General features: G+C 45.7%; 1 protein-coding gene and 1 long non-coding RNA gene across 3 annotated transcripts in view; one reads left to right on the forward strand and one right to left on the reverse strand.

Annotated features, from left to right (window-relative positions):
- The first annotated feature begins 3,905 nt into the window (after positions 1–3,905).
- LOC137850629 (cadherin-6) overlaps positions 3,906–19,063 on the forward strand; it is a 104,231-nt gene continuing 89,073 nt past the window's right edge. For both annotated transcript variants that reach the window (XM_068670870.1, XM_068670869.1), the window contains exon 1: positions 3,906–4,086. The gene's annotated coding sequence lies outside the window, so the exon portion shown is untranslated. The remainder of the gene's footprint in view (positions 4,087–19,063) is intronic.
- Positions 15,921–19,063, reverse strand: part of LOC137850630 (uncharacterized) — a 28,971-nt gene continuing 25,828 nt past the window's right edge. The window contains exon 3 of the long non-coding RNA XR_011092693.1: positions 15,921–16,122. This is a non-coding gene — a long non-coding RNA (uncharacterized lncRNA). The remainder of the gene's footprint in view (positions 16,123–19,063) is intronic.

Raw genomic sequence — 19,063 nt, forward strand, 5'->3', positions numbered from 1 at the left:
TAGAAAATTGAATTTCCAGAACACTTTTTAAAATAAATTCTCATCTTCAACTAAAACTTCAACCAGAAGTTCCACGCTGTTAAAAGGAGAAAACAAAGGAGAAACCAAAATTGTTATTATTTTCTAATTACCTTCATCTCCTGACTTTCACTACTGAAATTGCAAAAGACAGATGCTCAAGAAACCATCAAATTTGAGAACTCAGAGGATTTGGAGTTCCAGGTTCCCTACTTGGGCGGCAGCTGAGAGGTTCAGAGAACAAGCTACAAGAAACCAGGCAGATTTCATAATGTTTCCATGAAAAGAGCAAAGGATGATGAAAAATTTGTTTATTTATTCTTTTGTACCTTGCAATTGGAAGCTTTTTTGCTGTAAAATATCTATGGCATAGATAGAAGTGGAGTACTTCCTTACATGGCTTATGAAGCCACAAATCAAGCTATCACATACTTTTCTTCACCGCTTGTTGAAGGCAGTAAAAAATCCAACAAACTCAAATTAGAATGAGGAATTTAGATTTGCTGGAATAACCTCTTCTGTTTGGGGAGCCTGATTGGAAGAAGGATGTCATCAAGAACAAAACTATTCAGAGAATTAAAACATGCAACAGGGGGTTGTGTGCAATCACTGGGATTCATCTAGCAAACCATTATCTCTCCAGTGGTCCAGCAGACCATAGGTATGGGCAGAAGAGGACAGGAAAGTGGTTGAAACTAGCTGGTTTCCTTTGTATTTGCAAAGGATTGGGATTAGAAACACACACAGGGTCATGTTCAGTGCTGTGAGAAGCTTGTATGGCTTGAGGGATCTTGGCCTCATACAATTGTCTGGCTGATCCTTGATCCCTGCACGTAGATCTACAGGACAGGGTACAGAGACTTAGAAAACATGTAGCATTCAACCTTGGGGAGGCAAAAAATGAAAACAATTTGGATTCTAGTAGCAAGAATAAATTGAAAAGAAAAAAAAATACATGGTTTAAGCTATCCAGGAGCTCACTATTTTCCTGATACTTAATATAAACTGACATTGCAATTAAAGGGCTATAAATACAAAGCAAACAAACATAAAAGACACACTTATACCCTATATGGTTCACCTGTGGAACTCATTATTACAGAAGGTCAGAAGTGTTAAACTGTGGATTTTTAAAGATTTGCATGGTGACCATGCATTGCATCTGTAATGATGTGACACCAAGTTAATAATTTATTCTACCTTAAAATTTTTGGCATCAGCCTATTGCTTACCAGGTTAAACACAATTTTCTTTCCTGCTCTTGCAGTGAAGAAAAACTGTAATTTGGGGAGAGGGGGGGAGGGGGATTTTTTTTGTCTTCATCTGGAAAATAAAAATAAAAAGAGTGAGGAGAAGTTCTGTTACATTGAGGTTTCCCCTTTACCAAGTCAGAAGATCCCTTCACATTTTTGAAAAATAAATGGGGCTGTGAAAACTCTGAAGTGTCTTGTTCATGTGTGAATTTACAAAGTGAGACCTTCAGATTGTTTCACAGATACTGCAGCTTGTAGTGAACCGCAGGTAGCTTTTCAGTGGCTTCAGAAAGTTTTTTTCTAGTCCTTAAGACCCACATAAAAATCTTCCATTGCTTAGAAATGGGATCTCTCCTGAATAGCTTAGAGGAAAATATCACATATTCCTAGCTCACACTGTATTTTGGTTTTTGCACTGATGAGCATCATAGACATTTTGGTCACAGTTTGGGTATTCCACGGAGACCACAGAGGCAGACGTCGCCACTTTGGATCTTCATTCTCACCAGTTCAGTGCTGTGTCTATCCATGGGCAGAAACAGTTGCTTCAGAAAACAGCCACAGGCAAAGTGGGTGTGCGATGATATGTTTTACATGGAGTACTCATCCTTATTTCCAAATATTAGATGGGTTCAACAGCTGAAAAAAAAAAATGTTTAATCTACTTTCCATTTTGTTTTTTGTTTTTTGTTTTTTGTTTTTTTTTTTTAATAAGTATTAAGTGTAACAACTCTGACCACTGCAAGCTGGACACATAGCCAGCCAGTCCTTCTTTGAACCTTCTTAAATTCTCCACCTCATGTCAGGGCAGCAGATTTCAACCAACGTTGATTTTGATTAATTTTCACATGCCTAGCTGAACATTTCACTCAGCTGATGTGTCAGGTACAGGACACTTCATGGCCTAATGGCCTGATCCAGTCTGGGAATTCTAATATCATTAAAGCTGTCAACAGGAGAGAGTTGAAGAGGAAGGGCATCACCTTGACAATGTCCCTCAAAAATGAAAACAAGTCTTCTTCACACAGCTATGGACTTAAAATTGTCAACCGCAAATTGATATAATTAATGAGAAAACAAAAACCCCAAGCAGATGCTTTGGAGAACACAACTGTTCCCATGCTAATCTTCCCTTCTTGACGAAAATACAGAAGTCCATCTAGGACATAAATAGCCCTGTCCTGACTGAGGAAATAATGCCAAGAAAAAGAAAAAAAGAAAAAAAAAAAAAAAAAAAGCCTGGAGCAGCCTTATTAAAGCTAACTAGAATGAGACACATCCAGGAATGAATAATGCCCAAGGAGACCTCAGGGTCAGAGTGGGCAGTGAATCAGACATTGACAATGCAATATGGCAGGGAAAAAGGAAGCCTGCAAATGTGGTCTGTCATAAGGGAGAGAGAGACAGTGTCCAGGAGGGACCCTCGGGAATACTCCACAAATACTCCTGACCCATCAATGCCAAAAAAACTGCTAATGAGAGGACCAGGGGAAGTTCAAAGAAGAGCCAGCAGAATGATCTGCACGCTGCAACAAGCCAGCCGCGTGGAAAGGCGAGGCGGCCGGCAAGAGCCATGCCACCTAGGTGGCTTTTTGGGGCCATCTGCATTAGGAGGGCTTGCAACCAGACAGCAGGCAGAATCCGGCCTCTTTCCAGTGCCTTGGCGATGGGAGGCATCACGCGGAGTCCGATTTTGTGCTGAGGAAGGGCTCTGCCAGCACAGCCACTGCAGGAACAGCTCGGGGGCAGCCTTAAGGAGCCCAGGCCCAATGTGGGGGATGAGGGCCGTGTTGCGGAGCTGCTGCAGCACCGCGGGAGGGACAGCACGGGCAGCAGGAGAGTTACCTGAACTTGTGGTGCTCGCAGCGCTTAAATCACGCTAAAAAGCCTTGAAACGGTCCAGGAGCGGGAGGACACAAAGGTGGCTTAGAGCCAGCGCAGAGCCATCCTTAAGACGTTCAGAGCCAGCGCAGATTGCGGGAGGTGGGATGAAGAAGGGAGGGAAAAAAAATAAATAAATACCCGAAGGCTTACGGTGGGCTAGCAAGGGAGGCGAGAAGACGATAAAGGTCAAACCTAAGGCCGGGGAGAGGCGCTGGGAGGCGAGGAGCGCAAAGCCGCACTTGGGGCGACATTTGCCGTGCGTCTTGCGGGGACCGAGCGCAGCTCAGCCGCCCGGGGCTCCTTTTTTTTTTTTGGGTGCAAACGGTGCCGGCAGGCAGCCGCCACCCCGTCCTGCGACCCCTTTCTTCCAGCCCCCGGCGGCCGGGGTCCCCCCGCGCCCCCTGCCCGCCGCACTCGTCCCCGCGGGGGGACCCAGAGCCGCTCGGGGGGCTGGAAAAAAGGGGGGTCGGCAGGGCAGGACCCCCCCCTGCGCCCCTCGCAGAGCCCGTCCCGCTCCGAGCACCCCAGCCCCGGGGCGGCGGCTCCGGCATCCGCAGCGCTGGGGGTGCGGGTGTGTGTGTCCGTGTGTCCGTGTGTCTGTGTGTGTGTGCATGCGGGTGTGCGCCTGCCGGGGAGGCAGGCAGGGAGGGAGGAGTTTGCCTTTTTTTTTTTTTTTTTTTTCCCTCCCATCCCTCTCCCCCTCCCTCCTCTCTCTCCCTCTCTCTCTCTCTCTTTCTCTCTCTTTTTTTTTTTTTTTTTTTATTAATCAGGAGCACTGAATGGAAACCAATCAGATGGAGAGCCCCCTCGGCTCGGGCTGCCTGCATGCTGGAGTTAAAAAGTGCTGCCGGCCGAGCGGCAGCCCCAGAGAGAGGCGGGCGGGCTGAGCGCCGCCGAGCAGGGGCCGGGGAGCCGCCGCCGCTGCGTGCCGGTAAGGAGCGGGGGCTCCGCGCAACTTTCCGCCCTCTCCTGCCAGCCGCCTTCCCCTTTTTCCTGCCCTTTCCCTGCGCTTATTGGGAACGCTAATTCAAGGATTTGGGGGGTGGGGAGGGGGGGAGCACTTATGCTGCAAAGTTGGCTGTAGGGTGGCGAGGGGCTCCTACCCCCCCCCCCCCCCATCCTCCATCCCAACCCCAACCCTCCATCCCAACCCCAACCCTCCATCCCAATCCCAATCCTACATCCCAAAGCCAATCGTCCATCCCAGCCCCAGCCCTCCATCCCAGCCCCGGGGCTGTGCCGGGTGGGCTGGAGGCGGGCGGGGGGCACGGCGCTGTCACCGCAAGCCGGGCGAAGGGATGCGGCGTGTCCCCGCTAGGCAGCGAGGGGCTGGGGGCGAGGGAAGGTGGGGAGGGCAGGAGGAGGGTGGCTTGCCTTTGGAACAATGGTGGGAACGGTAAAAACAAGAATAAGAGCACGAATAACGCCGGGAGAGGAGATGCGGTAGAAGAACTTAAAAAATTAAAAGAGAAAAAAAAAAAAAAAAAAGAAAAAACTGTCCTGGCTTTTTGGCACCGCCGAGTCGCAGGGAAATGGATACAGGGCAACCCCCCCCCCCTTCCCCGGATCGGAAGCAAAAGGCGAGGCAAAGTGCGGAGCTGAACGGGGAGCCCGGCTGAAGCGAGGCGCTCCCTCGGTGCGAGGAAGGGGCCGAGGGGGCAGATGTGGGGACGCTGCCGGCACCCACAGACGTGAATGCCTGCCTTCAGCTGAGGAAGGCACGGGCTGGGGAGCGCTGGAGCTGGGGGAAGAGAGCGGGTAGGCGTAGCGGCGTTTTACAGGAGAGAAGTTGGATAATTACAGAAAGAAAGTGCTGAATCTGGTTGTTGTCAGTGTTTCTAAGGAGCTGGCAACATGCTTGGTGTGTCAGATAGATTGAACTGTTTCTATATTCATGTGCATGCAACACCCACATGCACGCACCCCGGCACACGGTGCGGATACTCTCTGCGTGTATTCTCGTGCAGAAGGTTGAGCCAAGAGATAAGCAGTAGCGGTAGAGGTCAGTGGCTGTGGGAAGAAGTCCTGTCACTGCTGCAATAAAATCCATATTTTATGGCGAGTTAAACGCAGTACTTTGTAAGTGCAAGTGGATGGTCACCTAAGTAACTCCTGATGACATTCAAGGATCAAGAAGCTTAATGACCAAAATTACTCCCAGCGTGATGGCACAGCTGCTACTTTTATACAAATCCAGAGGCTGGGGCATCTTTTTCCTTCTACTTCTGCACGATGTGAGGTTTCAAAGTTCGCTTAGCACTGCACGGGGAGGCTGTGCAGCAAAAATTACTTGCCGAGCATAAGGTCAGTCCTCTCTCTGATTGACCCTTCTTCTGGCACAGCCGGAGCACAGGGGAAAGCTGTGCCCATCTCCCCGGGAATCGGCGAGGGCAGCACACATGTCCACATGTGCACTTCATGGGCTGTGTGCGCAAACACATGTGCAAGGAGAAAGGCACGACCAAGAGCAAGGTTATTTTCTTTGCCTTTTGTAATAGGGCCGTGTGTAATAGCACCCGGGAAATAAAATAGTTCGGAGGGAAATAAAATTGCTCGAACGTGCAGACCTCTTTGGTTTTAAGCAAAATAGGCATAATTCTCCCAGTCAAGATAAAGGCTTATCTCATGTATGTGCTGGGCTGCAATCTCTATTACGCAGCCAGTTCTGTGCAGAAGTGCTTGCATATTACTTAAAGCATTCCATAAAATTGATTAACATCTGTTCCTGAGCAATATAATGCCATGGGTAATGGTGCATCCCTATTCATTTCTTTTCTTTTTTTTTCTTTTTTTTTCTTTTTTTTTTTTTTTCCTAATTCCTGTTTAAAGGTAATAAGTTTGCATGTCACAGGAGAGCCTGGTTGGGCTTGGAGACTTGTGATCAAGATCAAGTAGATTCCTTTATCATGGATATATACAGTTTTAGAGGCCTGGCAGCAATGGCACAATTGGATAGCTCCTTTAAACAGCCCAAACATGCTAATAAAGACTGCAGGGCTGAATCCCTTTTTCCTCTGCTCTCCTCTCAGATGTTATCTGACACGGCACCGGTAAATATATAATCTCATATGCTTCTGGCTTTCAGCTGCACCATAATCTTTCTGGACATATTTCTAGTGGCTTGCAGTTGACTTTTGATGTGGAGGAGGCAGGGGGGCAGGCAGCCAGTCCTTGCAGAGCAATGTAATCAGAGGCAGCAATACATTTTTTATTTTTATTTTTTTTATTATTTTTTTTCAGGGAAAGTGGCATTGATTCAGTCCTGTTGTAGTTCTCTGCAATTATCCTTTGCAGCCGTTTAAGGACCTGGCAAACTGGGGTCCCCATGGGGACTTATTAGTCCCTCTAGGTATTTTAGCTTTCACACCAGTTCACAGCTCTTACATATTGCCATGCCAGCACTCCAAAGAGCACATTTATAGACATGGTCGTCATTTTCCAACCAAGTTGTTCTGCTAGAAATATGCATCTTAACTTCTGACTCCTTTCTCCCTCCCTCCCTTGCACAGCTTTCCCCTGCAAGCAGTAACCTGCCGCTCAAGGCAGCCTTCCCTTTCACAAAGTTTGCGTTTTGCCATCTGCTGTTTCAAAAATATTTAGCTGAGAGACTTCCTTGAAAGCAAAACACATGCATTAAAAAAAAAATGCTTCCTCCCCCCGGCTCCTTTCTGCTGAAGATCTCGAACTCAATGTTAACTTGGTGGAAGTTGTGCTCATGCCTGTGCTGCTCCCCAGCCGAGATCCAACCTGAGCTCCTCTGCTCGGCAACCCAAGGGCACGCAGGGTCCCTCAGCCAGGATCGTCCCCCCCCCGGGTCTGCTCCATGATTTTGGCTTTGGCTGAAGATTTCAGCACACTGACCTGCTTGGTGTTGTAGACTCCAAAAACTGGGGTTGGGAAGGAATCGCTGTTGGGTTTCCAGCAGGTGCCCGTGCTTTTTGCAGTGGATGAACAGATCCGCAGGGCATCGTCATTTCTCTGCAGTTAAATGGTGGCATCCATCTCTTGCTTAACTTTTTAGCATGCTGCCTGCCCTTCGTTGACTACTTTTAAACTCTGCTCAGTTGCTAGTGCAGTCTCGTAGCAGTATGGCTCAAGATGGGCAGGAAATTGCTTATGGATCTCCTTGGAAATGGTGGCTAATTACTGGAATGAAAGGTAGCTGAAATCTATAAGAACGAGTGGGTAAAATCCGCTGGAAACAGCAGGCCCCACTGCGATGGTGCCTCATCCTGCATAATGGTTGCAATTCCTCTGGTGGCTCCGCTGCAATTATACCAGAATAAAACAGAATTGGTTTTCAGTATCTTTTGATTATTGTGCACGTGCGGGAAATGCCACAGAGAGGCCCCGCGTTGGGAGCTAGGTGTCAGGGAGACTTCTTCATTAACCCCTTCAAGACACTGCTAGCCGCAGCAACCGTGCTGCTTTCTTCAAAGGCTTGGAGTCATTGGGGGGTTTGTTTCTTTCTGCTTTGTTTCTAAATAATTACTTCGGTTCCCAACTCTCAGAAACAAGGCAGATAACCGTAGCTGTGGTTATCCTCACCCCCGCCGGGGGCCAAATCCGGCTCCTTTCCAACAGAAACCTCAGAGGCGAGCCCCCCATCAGCAGACGGCTCCGCATGCTGCTGAACCCAATCTCTTCCGTGGACTCTATGCGGGGTTCAAGTTGCAGCCTAAGTGCCCGAATGTGCTCTGGTGGAGATAAAATCCGGCAGCAGCTGGCTTGCTGGTGCTGCTTGCTTAGTCATGGCAGCCCTTTCCAAGGGGGCTGGAGAAATGAGGAGAGGTGTCCTGACATCCCGGCTCCTTTCGTTCGGGATGGCGAGAGAAGAGATGCAGCAGGGATATTTAGCGTGATTAAACTCAGCTGCTTTCTGTCTCTGCTTGCTTAACAAAAGGTACAGGGCAGATCAGCAGTCCCTGTTTGAGTTTTAAAAACACCCTTGAAGAATGCATAATAAATGCAAAACACCAGCAGCCTTATGCTAACCAGGGAAGTGACAGAAAAAGTCATCCTCTCCGGGTCGCGTTGTGAGTGACACTGCAGGAGAGCTAGGTGGAGAAAGTGCTGCATAAAAGTGTTTTTTAAGTCAGAGTTTTTCTGAGCGCTCCTCCTCACATTGATGTGGGTTCTTCTTGCTGTACACCTCACCCTAGGAGCTTCTCTCACCCTTCCCAAACGACTGCCCCATACTTGCTGGGGGTCCATCCAGCCTCAGGCTCCCTGGTTTCCCTAGGGCACTGCTGTGTGTCCCAATCCTCATAGCCCACCAGCGGCTTCCCCTCCCTAATTCAGGCAGCCTTCTCCAGCCTTGCACCCGTGACCGTCCCCGGTACTTACTCCAGGTGTGGCCGGCTGCCAACATTGCCTCTCACTTTAGTTATTTTCCTGGCCGTGTGCTTGGCGTTGAAAGGCCTGGACAAATATTGTGAATATTTGTATTTATGCTTTTGTTTGTTAACAGGGGCATTCCCTGAAGAAATCAGGATAACTGTAGTTCAGGACTCTTTTTAGAGCAATATGAATTAATGTGGCTGGTCAGTACGTCCCGTCCCCATGGAGCTGCCCTCCCCTCTTAGTATTTCCCTCTTCTGAAGCAAACCAGAACAGTTTCCCCGAGGCTGCAGCCCCCTTATAGCAGCAAGGGGCAATGCTGGTGGGGGAAAATGACTGTGCCTTTGTGGTGGGGAGCCCATGGGCCCTGCCAGCATGGAAAAGGTGCATTTGGCATCGGGTTCCCCAGGAGTTATGGTGCTGGACCCCCAAAAAGAAGCTGGAAGCAACGCAGTGGTTGCTTAACTGTGACGGTGACGGAGCCCTCAAAACTGCTGAGACATCCACCATTGCACTGACAGGGATTCATCTCACCCCAGCCACGAGAAGCAGTCCCTGTGCCATCCTCTCCAACAAGCACACATGCAAAGAGCAGACACACTTCCCTCCGGTTGCGCTCAGGAACGGTGCCAACCTTGCTATGCTTTAAGTAACCTGCTCAATAACGGCATCATTCTGGCATTGCGGGCAGATATTTTATGGATTAATTAGCCTGCCTTGCCAGGATACACATATATATTTCTATATATTCAGAAAGTGCTCGGTCATAGCCAGAATGTGACTATTTGATTTGATTTGCAACATAAACACCCATCACGTCCCCACAGCCCTTCCCTGATGACACACCGCAGCACACAGAGGAGAGCACTTTATGAATGGGATCGGGTCCGTCCTATCTGGGTACCTTAATTCCTCCCAGCTAAACTAATTCCATTATCTTGCTGTAATGTTTACAGCCTCCTGCAAGATAATAGCTAGTGTTTCTTTCCCACTTCTGCATCTAATCACGGAACCAGAGCAGGAGCACCTAGGAGAAGGGTCAGCAGGAACTGGAAATTAGCACGGAAATTAAACACAAGTCGTTTCCCCAGGTACTGCAAGTGCGTGCTGGTCTGGGTGTGAGACAGAGCTGCCTTCTCCCTAACTGCTGCCTCTCAATTGTCAGCAAATAGCTCCTATAAGCAGAAAGGCTGCTCAAACAACACCGTCATTAGCATCCAGCCCAGCTTTGGTGGGACCAGGCTCAAAGAAATACTTGCCTCTGATGGTAACCACGCACTCGGTCCTCAAAGGAGGTGGGAATCCAGGTCTGTTCTGCATGTGGGACAGGCCATGTGGGAGACCACACGCCCCTGGGGGTCCCAGCAGGGCGAGGACACCGAGTAGCACAGGGACTGACCTCTGCGCTGATGCTCTCACCCAAGGGAAAGCCCTCTCGCTTAGAAGGAAACCCACGTGTCCTCTTCCCCCCCAGTTCCACTACATTAACAAAAATAACAATTAAAAGCACGGTTGCTTTAAGTTTTGCCCTAAGCATTCAGGTGAAAACAGCTTCCTTGCTGAATTGATTCTCTTTGAGTGCTTGGTGGTTTGTAACTTTAGGGTGTCATTAGCCTGGCAATCATTATTTGACAAAAGCATCTTCACGGACAAAAAGAAAGCGAAATAGCTTATGGTATCATGTCACAAAAATAGCACTTTACCATTGTGAGATGCTGTGTGGATGTCTGGTGGTCTTGCTCCACACAAGGGACAAGGCGTCGTCGATCTACATGGGGCCTTCACTCAGAAGCTATTTGAGTATTTCAGCGTCTCTAAAAATACACGTCTTCACCACATGGCCCCCCGAGAGGCTGGCCTCTGCAGCTGGCCCTGTTTTACGGAGGGGGGAAGCAGAGCACAGCAGAGGTGAGTGGCTCGCCCAAGGTCATGCCAGGAGTCAGCAGCACAGCAGGGATGCTGAACCAGGATCTACAGCGAGTGCAGCTTGCAGTCAACCCTCCCGCCTCTCTGCTGCTCACTCAAGTCGTTGGAGCTGATCAAAGAATGGCTGGGGAAAAAAAAATCAGATTTGGGTCTATTTTTTCATCCAGAAGAAAGCCAATTATTTTTCTCAAGGACTCCTTGCAGCCGCTTTGACGCTCTCTTCCCAAAGGACTTTCTGGATGTCTTTTGCTTGTTTGTTCAGTCGTGTTCTGCGCCGAGGGGAAGGGGGAGGCCGGGTAGCTCTGGAGCAGTCTGGGACAAGACTGAATATTTCATCCTCGGGGGACAGTAATCTGAGCTGTCCCTAAGCAAGGTGGAGATGACCTTCCTCTCCGCGTTGGCCTGGTTGGAGCAGCCACAGACTTTCTTTGCCATTCCCTGCCTTGTCCATTCCCACCTACTTATGTGTGTGAGACAGGAGGGGATAAAGAAGTCTCATAAAAAGCTGCTTCTTCTGCATGCTGCTGCCTGTGGCTTGGGGCAGCCAGAGGTCACGCTCCTCTCTCTTCTTCACCTCTGTGCCTGTAGGAATTCATTTCAAAGCACCCCTGCTTTGTAAACATCTAAGGAGCAGTATTCCTAGCGCATAGCTATGAAGGTGAGCCCAAGGAAAGCTACCTGAATAAGGACATGGCGTGCACCAACACCCCTGCCTTGGGTATTGATCCTGGAGTAAATAAATAGAGGGAGAGGCAGGAAGACATGCACACAAAAAAGACGCCTTGAATTTGCAAGTTATATGGTGGGGTCAGATCCAAAGAGCACCAGGCTCTGAGCTGCATGCAACCCACTGTGCCCTAATGCTTTTGGAGCTGGCCTTACAAACCAAGCGGCCACTGTAAGGATTCAAGAGAGCCTATTTCCTCATTTTCACACTGCGAAGAGTGCTCTGGGAGATCACAGAGCAGGAATATATGGAGTTAGAATCCCTTTCAGAGAGCAAATTCCTTTTGTGAAATTGGTGCTCAATTTAGCTGTCACTGCTGAAAGGGAAAAAGATGCAGAAGCAACTTTTAAGTCCACCAGCCACATCCCTTTAAGCAATCTGTGCTGTGCCAACCAGTTTTATAAAACTCTGTATTTCATCTAAACTCCATTTAAGTCTAAATAATATGAATGTCCTGCTACTGTACTTCCCTTCTCACTGCTGATAATTGCCAAGTTATTTCTGCTATAAACAAGGCAGTGCTCTTCTCTCTCTCTGCCTTATCATACCTGGTCCCAGAGCAGAAAGCTGTTAAGGACATGTTTACTTTGAAACATACCACCACACTGCACTGAAGTCCACAAGACTGTTTGAATTCCTGAGTGCCTTCCTGGATCGAGATGTCAGGATCTTGCAAGGCAGTGTTTATAACTCTGCGATTAATTCAGTGCTGACCAAAGGGTGACCTCTGAAAATTTGTAAACTTGGTGTCCCTGAACAGAAGATGAGGAAAAGTAGGGGTGGAAACCACTGAGTGGGGAATGATCATCATTTCCCACTGAACCCCTTCAGTAAGTAATATGGCCCTGGCTGGTTAGCACAGCATGGAGCTGGGTTCCCTGCTGTGCTGCTGCTTCCACCGGTGGCTAGGGGAAGTCAGGGAGGGATGCCAAGCAGGGCTGCTGAATGTGGCAGGAGTATCTTTCTTTTGCATGAGTGTTGCACCTCTAACGCCAACACTTAGCTCAAACTCTTCCTTCAGGTGCCCATGCCTTCAGGTTGTCTGTGCTTAAGAGAACGTGCATGCACATCTGAAGCAAAAATGCTGGCCCAGTGCATCTTATTTATGAATATTTACAGCCATCAGCACAATTCCACAGACAATCTAATCTCAAGCAGCTTTGAAATTCAGCGCATTTCAGAGCAGCGTTTCCCGTCAGAAACAGAACTGCGCGCTCTGATTTGTAGAAAGAATTTCTCTTCCTCTTAACAAAAAAAAAAAAAAAAAAAAAAAAGCTCCCACTTTTCTCAGCACAGAATTTATATTGTTATTAAATGAAATGTATTATCATATTTTAACATTTTAGGCTGTCTTTTACAGGATTTCTAAAACGGCTCCCCATTAATCTCCTGCAATCCATTTGACAGATATCTCAAAGCTACTTGATATCACAGCTACTTTAAGGTATGATAGAGTTTTCCTTAGCAACAGGTTGTAATTTCAGCCAGCCTGGTAAATGTGAGGTCAGAAGCTGGTTGTCGCAAACCTAGGAGATTAAAATATACTGCACATCTTTGCTTCCTCTTGAAATACCATCCTGCATCTTGGAGGAGCAAAAGTAAATGCCGGGGTTACCGGGGGACAGCTTTTGTCCACTTGGAATGGCTCATTTAATTAAGCATATTTTGTGTTTATTACAGAGGCATTCACGTTTGGCCAAACTGGCGTTAAAAGCAGCCTTCACGTGGTTCAGGCACTTCAGATGCAGATTTAGTTTCGAGCCCTCACCCCAGCAAGTATCAGTTACCTCTCCGGGTCACCGGGGACAGAGCTGCTGGAGCAGCAGTGCTGCCTGAAGAGGGAAAGGGATTTGTAGCAGCCCTCCTGACCCCAGCAGACCTCTGAGCTGCAGGAGACAACCAGAAAACTTTCTCCTGGAAGCTGAACCTAGGAACCGTGGGCACATAGACTGGAGGGCTACCAGAGGCCACAGCTTCAGTAAGTGGTTGGCCGGGGCCAGGTCAGCATGATCCAAAACACTGGGGGTGTTTTGTTAACTCCCAAACTTAGTGGAGTTGGCTATGGTGGTGACAGAAGGCAGTATATTATGGCTGTGGCAACAGTTTTCAGCTCTGTGAATGGTGAGGTGAGCACATGGAGGAGACGCTCAGCCAGCTGCTGCATAAAGTCCCATTCTTCACCTCCTTTGAAGGGGAAATGGATGAAGGTTTGTTGTTTTTTTTATATGTACCACTGATGGTAGTGTAAGACTCATGTTTATTCCAGCTCTGTTTATGGGATGTGCTGCATAAAGGGTGATGAGGACGTATTTCCAGGCACCACCCAACTTCCTATCTTCTCCTTCCCTTCCCTATTTGTGTTCTTCTCTTGGATTGTTTCATGCTCATCTGTAGTTTTATAACAAAACGATCCTTCGCCCAGCTCTCTGCATGTTGCCTCTGGGAAGACAAGACACATCAGGAAGCCAAAAGTTCAGGAGACATCAATGTGTTGGAAGTAGGTCTCTATCCTCACACGTTGTGTCACGGGGCTGGGCGAGCTTGCCCCGCACCTGCTGGTGTACCAATTGGGCTGTGACCGTCCGAGCGGAGCGGGGCCCAAGCAGGATTCAGCTGCAAGCTGGGATGGGATGAATTATTGTAAATAACTGAGCTGAGCCATTCAAAATAAGTTGCTAATGTAAGCAAGATTAACTTGATGTGCTGCCTGAAATGAGATATTAGAGATGATAGGGAGAGAGAGAAAACTTTTCATTTAGATGGAAACAGGACTGATTAATTAAGCAGTAACGAACAAGAAAGCTTGCCTTGAATTACTATGAGGCTTGCAGTGCTAATTTAACACAAAGTACAGCTCCCAATTTGTTATTAAATTAAAATGGCTTTTAAAATTGTTTACTTTTTTTTTTTCTTATCTGCTTCTGTGTGGCAAAATGATTATTCTGGCTAGTTAGAGAAACCAATCAGAGCAACAGAAAGTGCAGGTTGAAGGGGGAAAAGATTGTCCTGTTGTGTAATTAAGAAATATACACTAATATCCACGACATCATGAATAAGCACTTCAAAGTAGCATGTGTGCTCTGTGTTGCATATTAAACTAAACAATTAGCATGCTAACAAGCTGCTCTGGACATACAGGGAGAAAGCATCGCACTTAAGGATGTAACTGCTTTTTGCTTCTTTTTTTTTTTTTTTTTGAGTCTAAAGATCTGTTCACCTGACTGACAAGTATTGATAAGGAGTAGAGAAGAAACATTTCTCTTTCTTCTGCCTTTCCTCTTTCTTGTGATTTTCAGAATAGTTTTAATTTGGCAGACTTTGTGGTTACCCCGTACAAGGGAATTTTTGCTACCCCTATCAAAGTGTGTGATGGAAATGTGAAACACCGTGTGTGAGAGATCATGTGAAACAACAAGGGGAAGAACCTTCCAGTGACTTTGCTTTCTCAATCTCAGACAAGTTTTACTCTGACAGGAATGATTCCATGCAATTTATCATAGGATAGCTCAACAGTAGCAATTTGTCATCCATTGTGATGTAATTTGATGGGTTCATTTCTTAAGTGAATTATGGATTATGGATTACCTCTGTATATCAACAACAGAGCCGTATCTTCTATGTAAATATTCCCTCAACTTTTTCTTCCTCTTCCAATCCATTTTCCGTCATACAGAGATGGCTTCTCTTCCATCTAATCTTTCTACTAATAAGGTGTTTAATAATTGAGCAGCCTAAAAAATGAGCATATTTCAAAGGAGTTGGTATCAATAGTAGTATAAGAGCCTCGGGCTACAAAAATGTGGATGAAGCTACCAAAGTTTTAGAGTCAGGATCCCAACTGTCTTTGTGCTTCAGGCAGCTATTTTATTAAAGTTGGTATTAAACAACACCGCCTAGGGTCTGATTAACAATTTATGACTTCCTAAGAAGGATTAGCACAAGCCTATCATTTTTATATTTAAATCTTAATTTGCATCTAAGAGAAACCTTACCCAGGTTTACATTTTCATTATTTATTATTTTTATTATTACCATTGCTGGTTCAGAAACATTGCTTGTGTGAGCACCAGTTTGTTGTACTGATCTTTTTGTGCCTCATCCCCTCACACACGTCAGAGGAAAAGCTGGCCTCCTGTGTCATGTGATGGGTCTCATCCTGCAAAATGATGGATTTTGCCTCTTGCTGGGCTCATTTGCTTTTCACTGCTTTTCCTGAAGTCCATTGGGATGGAAGGGATTGGCACTTGGTAGAGTCAGGCTGAGATCTGCAAGCCTAAGAGCTGAACATTGTCCAGCTAATGCTACTTTAGAGGGTGAAATCCAGAGATACACGACTGAGGCTTGCCTGACATACCTTCTCAGAGAGAAGAATTTTCTTTTTTGACATTTATCTGATGCAACTAGTTGTATCTCTTTCTCAGTGATGTTTTTTGATGAGCCTCTCTGCCCTGCTTATTAGGTTACTGCTGGGCAGCCTCTGCTGGGAGAGAAGGCAGGGGGTGATCCTGCTGCTGTGTTCTGGGAAGCAGTGGAGCAGGAGCTGTCGATTTCTGCTGTAACAGAGGCAGCCCAGGAAGGAGGATGCCACCAGGTGGAAGGGAGTACATACCAGTATCTCTGCTGGCCAAACTTTGCTCACAAAGGCAGGCCAAAGACATGCACCTTAGTGGAACACAGTGGAATTCACTCCACTGCAGGCGAGGCTATTCTTATTTATTTATTTATTTTAATGTTCAAAGAGAAAATAACAACAGCAGTCTGTTCTGTTATCTTTCTATTTTCAAATTGACCTAATGTTCCCTTTGACTTTTTCCTCTCCAGGTTCAGCTGCTTCAGGAAATTGTATGGCATATCTTCTTCTTTTTCTTTTTTTTCTTTTTTTTCCCCCTCTGTTTATTTCCATTTCTGTTACTCTTCAGTGGACTTAACACTCATTTCACCAAGGGTTAGATGTGGTGGTCATAGCCTGTAGAGCTAAGGGAAAAGATTGTCAACTAGGGGCTACGAGCTCCACTGGTTCACAGCAAGGAAGAAGTAATTCTTGTCCTCTTGAGTTTCCCTAGTCAGTAAGACACTAAAAGGCTCAAAAGAAATGCTGATTATTTAAGCATCTTCATTGCTTTATTTGAACTCTCAACATCTCCATGGCTTTTCATTTAATCGATAGCTTAGTTTTTGTCTTGGACTCGAGGGCTTTAAGCTTTAAAATACTGGAGTCATAATCTGAAAAGTGCTGGTTCTTCAGAGAAAAAACAAGCACTAACACATTCAGAGGAAGATCTCTCATATGCCTGGCTTTTCAGGTTGTGACAAACTAACTTTCAGTTTTAGGGCTGTATTCACATTTCAAGGTGTTAGGAGAAGTGCAATCAGAACATTTTCCTGTGGCGCTTGCATTCAGCGTGTGCTTGTGGGCCATTACTGTCAGTGGGATTTAAGCAAATGCTCTAAAGATTGTGCTGAATCAGGGACTAAGCAGTATCTGTGAGGAGTAAGTCCCTTAGATTCGGGATTAGTGACACTCAAGGTTTCTATCCTTCATTTCTGGCTGAAATTTTAACTAGTCACATTCTCAGTCCAAAGAGGACAAATGAATCTTATGCCTTTGACTTCTGGGGAGCTGTAATCATAAACATGAACTGAAAAACTGGTCCAAGAAAGCAAAAGAAAATCCATAAAAAATTATCAACAGTGGACATGCCCAGGAACAGAGAGCAGTGAGCTCCCTTCACTCTCTCCCATGAAAAATCCTCAACCATGCAGCCCAAGAGCAGAAGCAATGTCATGGGACTTCTGTGGGCAGTGACATAGCAAACAGCATGAGCAAACAGTTCATACTTAATCTGTGAAATTAATTATTTATCCAAAGTATTCTACAACAACATATTATTATTTATTGGTCTTACATTAGTCCCCACAGTTCTTAATTGCATGAAGCACTGCACTAACCTAATAGAGTCCCAGCTGGCAAATATGTTCGGAGAAATCAGTCTTGGTTGTAGGAGTATTTGACCAAACTGTGGCTAGCTTTGCAGCAAATCATATTAGAACAGAGTGGCTAAGTGAGTTCTACCCCGTTATAGATGTGTAAATTAAACGTGTCAAATATGCTTTTGTCCAATTAAAGCACATTTATTAAAAAAAAAAAAAAAAAAGAAAGAAAGAGCTGAATGCTTAGTATATCATTTATATATATTATATATATTATGTGCTTAGTATATGTGAACCCTGTAATCACTGGAATGATTTCAAAGTCTTCTGTGCATAGAGTTTTCAGGTAAGATCAATGTGATTTTTACTCACAAAGACGGCTTCTTGGTTCCCGTACATGAATCAGACATGAAAAAAATGCAAGACATTGAAAGTAACACACAATAATATCTTACATTAAGAAGCCTCAGTGGTCTTCTGGACAAATTCTGCCCTGTTTCACACATCTTTCTACTGTATTCACAGATGGAACTGTGTCCAGAAAAAAAAAAAAAAGAAAAAAAAAAGAAAAAAAAAAAGAAAAAAAAAGAAAAAAAAAGCCCTTTGCTGTTTTATTTTGTTAATCGTCATTCCCCAGAGTGTATAAAACCCTATTTCATTCCTGTTGTCTGTGTGCACAGTCTGAATTAGACAGTAAAATGTCCAACCTCAGTCAGTAGGTATTTTATGGGTATACTGGGTTGCTTTCCACAGTAACAAAGTTTTGTGGGAAATGTTGACTTTGCTCTATGTCAATCTGCAGTAGAATGGCACAGTTTGCAGTCACAGACATGGTGTTTGGGTCAAAAGAAGTGCTAGATGAAAAAAAAAAAAAAAAAAAAAAAAGGAATGTTTCTTTTATACACCTCTCTAAATGTCTACTTTTAGATGCTGATTACTAATGAAATTCTACCACACACCAGTGCACTTAAATTTTTCTCATGTGGATGTCATTTCCAGGAGAACATGTGGTTATCAGCCTGTGGTGGAGTGTCAGCTGGCCTGAATCCAAACCATAAAGTCAAATACCTTCAGACAATGAAGGTGTTTGGAGACTTGAACAGACGTCCATGTTGTGCAAGTGATTTCATCTTGACATGAATGAATGAATGAATGAATGAATGAGGGAAATGCATGAAGTAGGTGACCTCTTAACATCTCCTCCTACCTTATTTTCTGAATCTCTTCAGAATGAGCATGGAGACAGCCCTGCATCCACACCCCAGCTTTAAATGGGTTACCGATACCCAGCTCTGCACTTTGCAGATTGAGTCTTTCTGCTGCTTCAAACCAGCTCTGAAATGTGTCCCTTCAGGTTAGCTTGCATAAACATAAAACCCCAAATTAGCATTGCAAGCAGTCATTGCCCTCAAAAACCAGTAGTTTGGCTGTGTTCAGTACATATTTGCCATCTGCTAATGCATTTAAAAAGACCAAAAAAAAACAAACCAATCTGGGCCAAGTCCTTAATTTGAGTAAATCCACGTGTATCTCAAGTAACTTTAAGGAACTGTCATCACCTTTACTATCTGATGAATTAGCCTCTGTGACTACAAGGCAGTGGATGCTTTGGAGCACTTGCGCTATGTGCTGCTTCTGCCTGACTGAATGGATGCCAAAGGCAGGAGTACATTTTCACGGAGGCAGCCTTCTGGTGGCTGTCTGCTGTGCAGAACAGGGTGCATACCTTCAAACTGCAAGCTTTCTGTCCTCCCGAGTGCTTGGCTCTGGACACAACTCACATACCTTGCAATATAAATACTCAGCTTTGCTTTCTAAGCTCTAACCCTGACCATGCAAAGCCAGAAGCATGGATGCTGTGCTAAAAATAGGAGGCTGAACCCTAGGTCCTGCAGAAATGATCTCTTTAAAAGCCCTAAGCAAAGAGAGAAAAGGATGTGGAAGCATCTCTTACCAGAAGGGAAATTTTGATTGTGCGATTTTA

The sequence above is a fragment of the Anas acuta genome, chromosome 2 (assembly GCF_963932015.1).
Source record: "Anas acuta chromosome 2, bAnaAcu1.1, whole genome shotgun sequence".
NCBI classification, from domain to species: Eukaryota; Metazoa; Chordata; class Aves; order Anseriformes; family Anatidae; genus Anas; species Anas acuta.